Raw genomic sequence first — 13476 nt, 5'->3', positions numbered from 1 at the left:
GTTTGCAAGGATTCATTGATTCGTTTGAATGAGCATTGTGCAGGTCATCTCTATCACCTTCATCACCTCCTCGTTCATCTGAGCCTCGTCCAGATCATCTCCTCCATCACCAAGTCTGTTCCCTCAGCTCCCATCTGCTCTTTTGCCACGTAACCCTAATTTTTGTGCAACATTACTTCACTCTCCCTTGACACAAATCAAACCATCCTCGCCATTCCTTAGCTCCATCCATCAGTTCCTAGGCCACTTCAGACCCCTATTTCACCTCCATACTCGTTCCTCCACCTTTTTCCCTCCATCCATTCTCCAAAATCCTCTTTTCAGAACATCCTCTAGAAATCTCTGAGCATCCTGTAGGATCCCCTGCAGACATCCTGTAGAAGCCTGCAAACTCGGTTGCCGAGCACCTGAACGTTGTGGACTCCTATGGAATGATGTTTTGGATCCCCTGGAACCTCTCCTAGCCTTCCTGACCTTTCCCAAGCTTTCTCTCCCTTCGCACCACCTCTGCACAACCAAACCCTAATAAGAAACAAAACCATAATCACTCCAACCACTTAAGAAAAAATACAAAAACATGTCTTTTGAGATGCAAGTAGTTTAATTTCATGGATTTCACATCACTAGAAGTAATGGCATCATCTTTAGACATTTTCACTCCCACTATTGCATCATAGAGGTTAGACTAGTCAGATTAGGGTTTACTAGGGTTTCCATGTTTTGGTTGGCTTTCAGTTCGTTTTTGCCAAGTAGATTAGTTTTCTTTGAGATAGCTTTCGTCCATCATTTAGCAAGATTCTTCTGAGAGCATATAGAAGTTGGCTTGAGCCCTAGCGGACTTGTGCCAGATGACCAAGTGACAGCTGCGACAAGAGCTAGTACTTGTGCATACAACACCGTCGCTTCCAAGTTTGTACGAACTACCGGGTTGATAAAATTAGAGATAGGAAGCTCCATGAGTTGTAGCATTATTGCTACAATACTGGGGCCCACCATACATTCTAGTCTCCTTAGATTCTTTGGAATATCCAGTGGATTTTATGATTTTAACTCCCAAGAGTAATCTAGGAGGACATCCTCTTATTTTAGGAAGACCTTGGCTAGCCACAGCTGATGCTTTCATAAGTTGTAGGTCTGGGGACATGTACATTTCTGATGGTAATTCAACAAAGAAGTTCATTCTATATCCTCCAACAAAAGCAATCATAGAAATAGGAGATAATGAGTGGGTTGATGATGAGGATACTATACAACCTGTCTTTACCATTTCTGAGATTAGTGAAGATAGTCAAATTCTGAATACATTAGAAAATTTCAAACCATCTTCAGAATATGACTCCACACAATTTCAGTTGGATTCTGACATAGAGTATCTTTCATATAGACAAATGTCTCTTTTCTCTATGGAAGAGTTTGGTAGTTCTGCCATTGAGATCTTTCCAGGAAAAACACTAAACATCAATAGAAACTTGGAAAAATCACAATAGGAAGAGCTAACCAAAGTCTTGCAAAGACATTCTACTGCATTTGCATGGGAGTATACCGATATGAAAGGTATTGATCCTAAGACTAGCATTCATCACATCTACATTGAGGAAAACAGCAGACCAATCAGACAACCTCAAAGAAGGATGAATCCAAATCTTAGGGAGATAGTGAAAGAAGAGCTCCAAAAGTTACTTAATGTAAACTTCATTTACCCTATTTCAGATAGCCGGTGGGTTTCCCCTTTGGTTATAGTACCTAAAAAGAATGGTAAATGGAGGGTTTGCATTGATTACAGAGAATTGAACAAAGAAACCTTGAAGGACCACTTTCCTTTGCCCTTTATTGATCAAGTATTAGATACTTTAGCAGGCAAAAAGTATTTCTCATTTTTGTATGGTTTTAGTGGTTACAATCAAATTCAGGTAGCACCTGAAGAGCAGGATAAAACCACATTTACCTGTCCATGGGGGACTTTTGCTTACCGAGTACTTCCCTTCGGATTATGTAATGCACCCACAACATTTCAAAGGGCAGTATTAGGAATCTTTTCCGATCTAATTCATGATTGTGTAGAGGTCTATATGGATGATTTTACAGTTTATGGCGACTCATTTGAAGAAGCATTATAAAATTTGGAAAAAGTCCTCATTATATGTAAAGAAACAAATCTTTCATTAAGTCATGAAAAATGTTTTATGATGTTTAGTGAAGGGATTGTTTTAGGACATCATATTTCAGGAGATGGAATCAAAGTTGATAGATCAAAAGTCGAAGTCATCTCCAAGTTACCTATTCCAAATTTTCAAAGGGATGTTAGAAGTTTTCTTGGGTTTACTGGGTATTATAGAAGATTTATTGAAAACTTCACCAAGATAGCATCTCCACTCTTCAAATTACTTACCAAAGACTGTGAATTCAAGTGGGATCCCGACTGTCAATCTGCATTTGAAACTTTAAAAACTAGAATATCTGAAGCACCCATTTTGAGGGGGCCAAATTGGAAACTCCCTTTCCACATTTCTACAGATGCTTCAGATACAGCTCTAGGAGTTGTGTTGGGTCAAAAGGATTTAGTTCCTTATGCTATTTATTACACCAGTAAAAATTTGACTCCCACTGAGTTAAATTATACTGTAACTGAAAAAGAATTCTTAGCCGTTGTTCATGCAATCAACAAGTTTAGACATTATATAACCGGCTATGAAACCTTTGTCCATACTGATCATTCTGCAATTAGATATCTTATGAACAAACCTGTTACTAATGGCAGAGTTACAAGATGTATTTTACTTTTACAAGAATTCAATATTACTGTGTTAGATAGACCAGGGAAACAAAACACAGTAGCTGATTTCTTGTCTAGAATCCAAAACACTAACGAAGATTCTCCTGTAGAGGATAAGTTTCCAGATGAATACTTGTTTGCAGTAACTACTAAAACCCCTTGGTATGCAGATATTGCTAATTATTTAGTTACAGGGAAGCTTCCTCCACACTTATTTCCTAATGAGAAAAGGAAAATCATTCAGGAGAGTTCACATTATTCATGGATTTCTAATGAATTGTTCAAAACAGGGCCAGATTGTATGATCAGAAGATGTGTTCGGGAAGATGAAATGCCTGACATCCTTAAGGCATGTCATGATGAACCGTGCGGCGGACACTTTGCTGACAAGAGGACGGCCTATAAAATCCTTTCTTTAGGATATTATTGGCCTTCTCTATTCAAAGATGCAAAGCAATATGTTAGAAGGTGTGACAGCTGCCAAAGAGTTGGGAGACCAACTCCTTCAAACGAAATGCCACTATAGCCACAGGTATGCATCGAACCCTTTGAGAAATGGGCTCTAGATTTCGTTGGACCTATTAATCCACCATCTAAGCAAAAGAAGTATATATTGGTTTGCACTGATTATGTTACCAAGTGGGTAGAAGCCAAGGCATTGCCTTCTGCCACTGAAAATTCAGTTGTTCAATTTCTTTTTGAGGATATTTTTACTCGTTTTGGTGTCCCAAGAGAAATTGTGACAGATCAGGGAAGTCAATTTACATATAAATTGATGGAAAAGCTGATGGAGGAATACAAAATCAAGCACAGAACATCTACTCCATACCATCCGCAAGCAAATGGTCAAGTGGAATCTACAAATAAAGTTCTTGAAAGCATCATCACCAAGATTGTTCATCTCCACAGAAGAGATTGGGCAGAAAGGTTTCCTGAAGCCTTATGGGCCTATAGAACTACATGGAGGAACACAACAGGACATTCTCCCTATGAACTTGTTTATGGGAAAGAAGTCCTGCTCCCCATTGAGTTCCAAGTCAAGACCTTCAAGATGGCAGTTCAATTAGGGATGAACCTATCAGAAGCCCAAAAGCGCAGAATGGACCAGCTAAATGAACTAGATGAAATAAGACAAGATGCAATTTTAAGGACTGATCTAGTTCAGCACCAAAGAACTAAGTGGCATGATCGACACATCAAGGAAAGAAAGTTTCAGAAGGGAGATTGGGCACTATTGTTTGATTCCAAGTTTAAGGACTTCAAGGGAAAATTTCAAACTCATTGGCTTGGACCATATGAGATTGATGAAGTCTTTAACAATGGAGCAGTTCGAGTAAAGACCATTGATGAGCTTCAGACTCCTCTCATTGTGAATGGCCACCGATTGAAACTCTACCACAAGCCACTCTCAAAGGGGGAGTTTGTTAAAATGTTCCAAGAAGATTCTGCAATGAGGCTGGTGGAGAAGAATTCTTCTCCTCCATCAGCCTAGTCTTTGTTTCTTTCAAGTTGAAAAAAAAAAAAGAGAAAAAAAAAGGAAAAAAAGAGAAAAAAAAAGGAAAAAAAGAGAAAAAAAAAGAAAAAAAGAAAAAAAAAGAAAGAAAAAAAGGTCTCTTGTATAAGCCTGAAAACCAATCTTGGATTGGCGGTCTTATGCAGAAAATATAAGGTGAAAATCAGGGCCACCTGACACTTTATATTTTCCAAAAAAAATAAAAAAAAATTCTCTCTCTCTTTCCATCTCATTCACCATTTCATTCCACTTCATCTCCATTCCATTTCATTTTCATTCCACTTCATTTTCATTTCATTTCATTCATCTCACTCCATAAAAGTCCCTCTCAAGACTATTTCATTTAGTTAAGTCTTCTCTAACTACTTTTGTATAGATAGAAAGGTATTTTTTCAGTTTCTGCAGCTGAGAACTGTTTCCGCAGCTCGCACCAGTTTCCGCAGCTCGCACTAGATTCCGTAGCCAACACACTCTGTCTCCACAGCAGCAGTACTCTGTTTTCAAAAAAATCACAGTCAGAGGGCAACAAGGATGGAAGGCACCTGAAGGATCAAAAGGCAATCATGGATCAACAACCTTAATCAACAAATGGTAAACCCATAAAGGTATGATCAAAATTTTTCTCCAAACAACCATTTGAATGTCATGTTGTGCATAATTATTAATTGTGGACAGTGTCACTAAATGCAATCATTAAGCAAAGATCATCCCATTTCTCCACCGTAATCATCCTTCATCCACCTCAGATCCTCATAACGGTCTCATAGTCACCCTTAGTTTAAACTCAAATCGAGACTGTGCTTTCATTAATTAGTCGTACAGAGAAGAAGAGACCTATCGTACTACGTCTCTTCTCCACTACGATCTCTGCAGCCAAAAATTGAAACGTGTATGAAAGCCGTCCGACTCCAAGGGATCTGGCCATTATCTCATTCCCTTATCACTCCGTTTTCGCACGCATTTGAACTCATTCCCGTGCTTGTCTTCCACTCTTTACCTTCACACCATTTCCACTCTCGTTTTTGCTGTAAAATCCACGGCTTCGTTTCAAACCCCGCAGCTCTGTTTCAAGCTCCAAAGTTTCGTTTTCAAACTGTATTACCTTGCATTACAGTGCGGCTATTTCACTTCCAGCCGTAGTCTATCTGTCTCTCCCGTGAAGCATCCTCCTTGAGTATCCATATACAGTCAAAACTTCAACCGAAGTTGAGATGGGGAAATTGCTTAGAGCTGAGCCTGAAGGTTCAAAGTATCTAGAAGGATACCCACAGACAAAAGAAACGTTAAAAAAGGCAAAATGGCTGAAGTTCATTCAGAAATTCAAATGATATGATAAGGAGGTAACAAAAACGTTTGCTCGTTCATTCAATGGAAGTACTGTGGAAATAGGAGATATGAAATTCACAGTCACAGAAAACTCTATAGCAACAACAACTAATTTACCTGTGGTGGGAGACCGATGGTTCAAGAACAGAGGGGTTGAAGATCAAGAATGGAAAAATATGCTCAAGAATCCAGGTATGGACACTTCAGTTTTCACCAAAGGAATACCTGTACATGTTATAAAAGAAGAATGGACTGCATTGTTGTTATTAGTTCAAAAGTTTATAACATGTGAAGGCCGCTTTGGCACTATGTATATGTACCATGCTAGAATTATGATGAACTTCATGGAGGGCCATGCCATCAATTTGCCCTATTTTCTGTTAAGAAGCCTAACAAAGATGAGTTTTAGTGTCCAAAAGAATATAGGAAATGTTGAACCTCACTTGTATCATCATGGGTTCATTAAAATTCTTATAGAAGACCAATTGAAAAACAACAATGATACATGGGAAAAGTTTTTGGTCAGGAATCATTTTCAAGAGGCAACTAAGGCTTCCGCTAGCAGCTCTCCTAGAGTCCTAAAAAGAAGTAGAAGAATGAAAAAGGATGTTGTAGCCCAAAATCCTCCCATTATAGAAACTCAGGAGACTACTCAAGAGAAAGAAGTGGAGAGAGAGAAAACTAAGAAACAGAAAAAGGATAAAGGGAAAGCAGTTGTTCAAGAATCATATTTATCCCCTGAACCTTGAATAGAAGAGGACTATCAAACCTTGGCTGATAGACTAGTAGAACTCCAAGCTATTGCCCTCTCAAAGAAGAAACAAAAAGAAAAACAAAGTAGTCAGCAAAAGAGTACTAGTGTGCAAGTGAGAAGGAGCAGTAGACTTATAGAAAAGAAGAGTGTGACTAAAGAAAAGAAGTCACATTTCATTGATTTTGGGCACACCTGAAAAGACTCCAATCCAGCTAGATATTGAGCCAAGTCCTCCACGAGAAGAAAGTCTCTTCCAACAAGAAAGAGAAAGCAGTGTTCAAGAATTTGAATTTAGGCCAAGACAAACACCTGACATTGACCCTGACCAGCAGGAAGCATATAATTATTTGGAGACCTTGGAGCAATCTGTTGCTGGTCCAAGCACAACATTTCCTCTTGAGGAACAAGTCCACTCTCTAAAACAAGAGGTATTTGAGCTAGAAATTTTGAACCGGCATATTAGACAGGAGAATGAAACATTGAAAGAACAAAGCAAGGTGGACAAGATTGTCCATGACAACACCATGCTTCACCTTGGGCTCTGGTAGAAGAATAACAAGAAATTGAAGAGAAAATGCAAGAAACTGAGCAGGGCCTTGATCAACCTGAAATTCAAGTGTTTAGTCAGAAAACCAAGGACAATTTTGGAAACAAGGAGAAAGAGGAGAAGGCTGGATGTTTTGGCAGAAGCATCTGAGCACATGGACTGAAAAACACTAACAAATTTTTGGTTGCATGAGGACATGCAACATCCTCACAGTGGGGGTATGTTGAGCCTCAGACCTGCACTCCTTTTCACATCCTCGCAGCCTCCTTTTCCATTCATTTCCTTCCTTTATCACTCATTTCCTTCATTAATTTGCTTAAAACATTGTATTATAGGACTTTTACATGGTTTATTAATTATGCTAATGACTGTGTTGTTGGATTAGAATTTTGGTTCAAAACCTGCAGTTTCCGCAGCTGATCCCAGTTTCTGCAGCTGATCCCAGTTTCCGCAGCTGTTTTCTTAAGCGGCATGATCCAGGTGTCCTCCGGTCAGAAGGGCCACATGGGCAAGTACGTGGCACTAAGGACATGGTGTGTGTCCGTCCAGCTCAGCCATAACAGTCGTAAACACCCATGGTCAACGAGGGGGCAACTTCGGTCAAACGAAGGTGATTGACGGTGGCACGCCTCTGCGTGTTCGGTTTAGAGCACGTGAAGCACAGATGGCCTCTTCCTCAACCATGCAGATGATGGGGAACACGAATCCAACCAGAGATTTAATACCCACCTCGACCGTTGCCTAAATCCGTGGACTGTGCTAGATTACGTGTTCTTCACACAGCTGTTAGAATAGCGTAGTTTGTGATTAAGTTAATTTGGTTTTTCTGCTATAAATAAAGCGTATTTGAACACTTATTAGCTAGCTGCTGTTATGTAATAATGAACCCCGCTATAACTCTTACTTTTGCTACGTAATATATTAGAAGACTGTTCTCCATTTGAGCGTTTAAGTGATCTATTGAGCTGGCTAGAGTAGGCAGAGGGCCCCTGTTTACTTAAGGCCTGTACAGTGCTTTTCATTTCATGCATTTCTTCTTATCAGATTTTGTATAATAGTTGTACAGAATGCTTTTGTTTGTTATGCTTTGATCATGTACAATAGCTGTATATAACTTTGAATTCTGTCCATTTATATTTCTGCATTTTTCCATGACTGATTAGTGTGATTTTGCAGTTTTCTTAGGTACCTGGGATAGTTTCTTTTCTTCCTTTTTCACAGCTAGTGATACTTGTGATCATCTTGTCTAATGGTGCTGACCTTCTTTGTTTGTAGCCTTTATTTCTTTGTTATCATTTCTTTAAGTTGCATAATTGTTTACTAATCAAGTTGTTTACTTGTTGATGGTCTCTTCTTTATAATTCAATATCTTTATCGAAGACCAAAATATCACTAACACAGCTTGGTTATTTTGTTTAAGACTCACATTGCTAATTCACTCATAACTCTTTCTTATATGATCAATCCATCTAAAGGCAGAAAGGTTAAGGGAAGATTAAGTAGTGTGATTTGTCACTTAGATTGTACATTGCTTGGGATTTCATTGAAGAACTAAAGTAGTTGCTATTGTTTTTAAGTTAATGTAGATGTCATTTTCAATTTCATTTTCTTGCAGCAACATAGACACTGGGCCAAGATCATTAGTCTTTCATTTGATGCTTTAATTTTTCCTTTAAGAGTAATTTCATTTCAGTTGTTGTTCAAAGCTTTCTCGTAGATTACTTTTTGAGCTTTAAGAAATCATTTGGAACTCACCACAATCTCACACACCTCACTCACTTTATTTTCATTTCCATCACATCACTGTAGGAGAAATAGACTTGAAAACAAACTTAAAAAGTTAAAAACGACAAAACCTAAGAAATAGTTGCCTAAGTACATACAGTACACATCACTTCATCAGCTTACGATCCCTGGGTTGACATTTAAAAGTTGCAATTTAGACTTCACTAAATTGACCAAAGACATGGCGAGAACGAGAACATGAAGAAGAGGACATGATTTCCCTCCATGATCCTGTCATGGTGAACGCGCTGCGGAACTGTGGTCTGCTGAAGTTCTTTCGTATCTCTAGTATGAGAGCATAGATCTCCCTACTGCAGTATATGCTTGATGCTTGGGATCCTATCAACCAAGTATTTTAGATTAGGGGCAAATCTATCCCCCTGACCGTAGTAGACATTTACTTCTTGACTGGCTTGTCGAGGCGGGGTGCTCCCATTTCTTTGTCAAGTTCGGCCCGAGGGAATGACTCCGTGAAAGATTATGTCCGCCAGTATTGTAGGGAAGGATCTCAGCCGAGCAGAGACGGCAAGGTCGTTATCCGTGAGATTGCTGACAGATCTCTCAGGTCCATTCTGTATACTATTGGTAGGATGGCCGGTAGCGCATCTCTTCATGTTGCCAACAGATCCTATGTGCAGCACGCCTTGGAGTGCCTCCAACCGAAAATATTCAACTGGTGTGATGCAGTACTTTTTCAGATGAAAAGTCAGTTGACCAAGGTAAAGGACAGGAAGCTGAAGAACTTTGGATTTGGTTCTATTTTGACTGCCTTTGCCTTGGAGAAGATACGACTGATGCAGCCTCAGTATATCGCACTCGACTTGCCTTCTCCTACCGAGCCACGCATGCAGAGATGGGTTGATCACATGTCTAGGCATGCTGGTCAATCTCAGATTTCTTTCACTGATACCTTCTTCAGGTGGTTCGAGCGTCAGGAGATGGTCTATTCCGAGTATCCATATGTTGGTATGGATTTTCGAGGTGATCCAGACTTGGTATTGTCGGATGGCGAGCAGTGGGGCGCTATTGGTAAAATCTTCGACCATATCACTGTTTACTGTTTTTATTTATAATGTCCTTGTGCTTTATTCTATCAAGACTTTAATGAAACTCATGTGTGCATGCAGATGTTGGTCCTGTTCATCCAGCAGTTCGCCCAAGGGCGCCAGTTGTTGCCCTAGTAGGGGCGACTGCTGGGAGGGTTATTCTTCGTGACCTTGATGTGGCCAAGACCCTTACAGCTGTGTAGGAGCAGGTTGAGAACCTTACCCTCGGCATTCTCGATGTGAGGATCGACAAGTTACCTTTACAGTTGCAGCGGCATACTACTGGTGTGCCTAGACGATGGACTCGTCTCTTACGCATGATTGCACAGGCTGTGACGTGCTATCATGAGCATCACTAGACTATGGTGCCCCCTAGCATTTTGAGTTTTTGGGTCATGCGACCGATTTTTGTCTTGGTTACAGAACATCATGTGTAAACGATAAACAGCTTATATATATATTTTGATTTTCAGGGTTTATTTTGGTTGAGTTATATGATCCATATATACAACATTGATGATGTGTCTCTTTTTATAAATGTCGCAAATGCCTATCTAACACATAGTTTGCTAATGAGTCGGTTAATGTGTTTAAGTTTCTGGAAATATGTTGGTATTGAATTAAATCAAATTGTCTTTCCAAAATCTTAACCCTTAGGAACATGCGATAAATAGCTGGGTTGCGGACGGAATATATACCATTGAGTTGTAGTATTACGCGTTGTGAGTCTAGCCTGACAATTAGTCGACCTATACCATGGGTGAGGGCATCAGAGAGTAGTTCTATCAACGTGCTATACTCAGCGATGTTATTCGTTGATTGACCAATACATACACCTCTGAAACTTACTAACTCGCCGCTTGGATCAAAAATGGCCTAGTCTGCGGAGGACAGGTTCCGCGAACTACGACTCGCTCCGTCGGCATATCCAACACATGTCTCCAGAAGGTTTGACATCTACAATAAATGTAAAAAGGTGGATTACTCAACCAAAACAAACACTTGAGCGAAAACAAAATACAACAAAAGCATACAGGTTACTATTTAAGCATATTAACGCTTGAGGTACAACCCATTACGTGGTTGCGCCAGTGGAATTCCGTCATAATTCATTAGCTCGTAGGCTCCTTTTGCTAACACTCGTTTAACAATATAGGGGCCCATCCATAAAGAATTAAATTTACCTGCTCCCAATTTATCGAATTCTTGGTCATAAAGCAAGACCAAGTCACCTTCTGAGAAGACACGGGGTTTGACATTTTTGTCGAACTGCGCCTTGACTCGTTTCTTATGGGCTTCGTTAGCCAAAGTGGCATCACGACGGGTTTCATCCAATTGGATTAATTCCAAGAAACGGGCCTCTTCTTCTGAAGTTCCGGGGAGGAGATCAATTGCGAGTTTAAGAGACGAGATTTCTCACTGGATTGGCAATACTGCTTCCAGGCCGTACACCAGTTGGAAAGGTGTGAACCCAGTCGCATTCCTTACCGATGTTCGGTAAGCCCACAAGGCTGAGTACAGGATTAGATGCCACCTTCTTTTGTGAACTCCAATCATCCTTTGCAACATACGCTTCAGGACCTTGTTGATTGCTTCAACTTGTCCGTTGGCTTGTGGATAATACGGGGTAGAGTTGTCGTGAGATAGCCCTAGCTTGGCAGCTAATTCAACCGTCATGTGATTTCGAAAATGCGATCCATGATCTATAACTATAGCCTGTGGTATGCCGAACCTGGCGACTACATGATTAAAAAGGAAAGGGAAGCTGTTTGTAGAGCGATAACTAGGGTCTCTCATACCACCAATTATTCCACATTATTAAGTCAATCCGGGATCGTTTTGTTCTTTCAAGGAGTAACTCAATCCGAGGCTGTTTTGTCCAAGTAATGCTCGGTAGTATAGCATTCTAATGATTTGAAAGGAAACAACACTAAGCTGTAACTAAACCAACTCAAAAGATAAAATCACACAAAGCAGTTGATCAGTCAAGGGTATGGAAACAATAACCCTTCCCTTTAGAAACTGATAAAGAAAGAAAACCAAAGCATGGACTTATAGGTCTGGGAGCTAGGCAGCGTCTTGCTGGGCTCACGACAGCCTTAGGCCTGCTATCACGCAAAAGCAATAAAGGCAGATTAGCGAAAGTAAAATGGAACAGCAATTCTAAAATGGAACAGCAGTAATCAAATGGAACAGCAGTAATCAAATGGAACAGCAGTAATTAAATGGAACAACAAACTATCATAAACAGGAACAGCAAACTCAAATGGAACAACAAACTCAAATGGAACAACAAACTCAAATGGAACAACAAACTCAAATGGAACAGCAAACTCAAATGTATGTACACGTTCTAGACTACTGTAGCAATCCGAGAGTAATGTATGATGTGACTATGTTTCTGAACAAAGTGATATTATCTTCAAGCCTCGCAAATACTTATTTTATATGAATCCAATGATGATAACATTCATACCAATATCTTGCTATAGAAATGGATGCAATTCGAATAGATTCACTTTGTGTAATACAGAGACGTGGGTTAAAGAACTTATTCAGATTCAGATATTAATTAGGAAGCATAGTCTATCATATAAAAGATACATCGGATTACTGAAACAAGAGAAATAAGCAAACCACACAAATCACCGTATGATACAACAGCAAGTGACCGTCGGAGCTGGGCCCTTGGCTACCAATGGTACACTGCTTAAAGTTACTTCAGATGCAGAAACGAAGTGAACACCAAGTCCTTTATATTGATTGCATTAACAAAAGTATACAAAATCAGGTCTTAACAAAACTTAATGATCAAAGTTGTTCTGAAGCTTGTAATTACAACAACAGTCGTCCCCCACGCTCGATGGTGTGGTACCTTTATATAACAGAAATGACGAAGATATCTAGATACAAAAGATAAGCTTAAAGCAGCGATCCCTCAGGATCGAAGATCCTGAGGGATTCGCTAATCGTTCAGTTCTTCTCTTTCCTTTCTTGCGTTCTCTGTCTCGGTATCCTGCGTTCTTTTCCTGGACTATTCGGCTCTAATTTTACTTGATCTTGTCCGCATCCGGTTCCCTGTCGACGGGATAGAAGTTAAGTTCCCTTCACTTCTTGTTTTTACTCGATGATTCCCTGTTTCCGCGTCCTTCTGCATAGAAAACATCAATTATTAGTGATTGAGCTTCGTTTGTCCATTTTCACACAATTTATCAAAACCCTTATATTCTTTAGACTCATAATGCAGAAAAGGTTAGAAATATTATTGAAAAACCACTAGATTGCTTGTCAAAAAGCATACCTTCCAAGTGCTCGACACACCCCCCTGCTTACCCTGTTTCATGTCCTCATGAAAACGTTATAATTGACATGCAAGGCTATGAGAGAGTAGGCCGGAGAAGGGATCTCACGAAGAGGTCGACAACCATGATTAGCAACTAGATGGTCAAAGAACTGATCTAACTGATCTGCAGGCATCTCATATAGGGCCTCATATCCAGGTGCAGGATGCCAAATAATTGGGTTGCGAAACCGATACCCCAACCAGAATGGTTCTGCTCGCAAAATCCGTTCCCCATAGAGACTCAATCGACTGGCAGCCAATTCAAAATTCTCAAAGTTAAAGGGTTCCCTGAGCTGGATGTTTGGGTTAGAGGTTCGGTAGCGAAACTTTGCAGCATGGAGGGCATGGTCTTTAATAGTCAGGAAATACTCCAGACCATTTCGGATCAA

This window comes from Pinus tabuliformis, chromosome 8 (assembly GCF_031772625.1).
Source record: "Pinus tabuliformis cultivar Carrire ecotype Pingquan chromosome 8, CPIR1, whole genome shotgun sequence".
NCBI classification, from domain to species: Eukaryota; Viridiplantae; Streptophyta; class Pinopsida; order Pinales; family Pinaceae; genus Pinus; species Pinus tabuliformis.
This window is presented reverse-complemented; position numbering follows the sequence as displayed.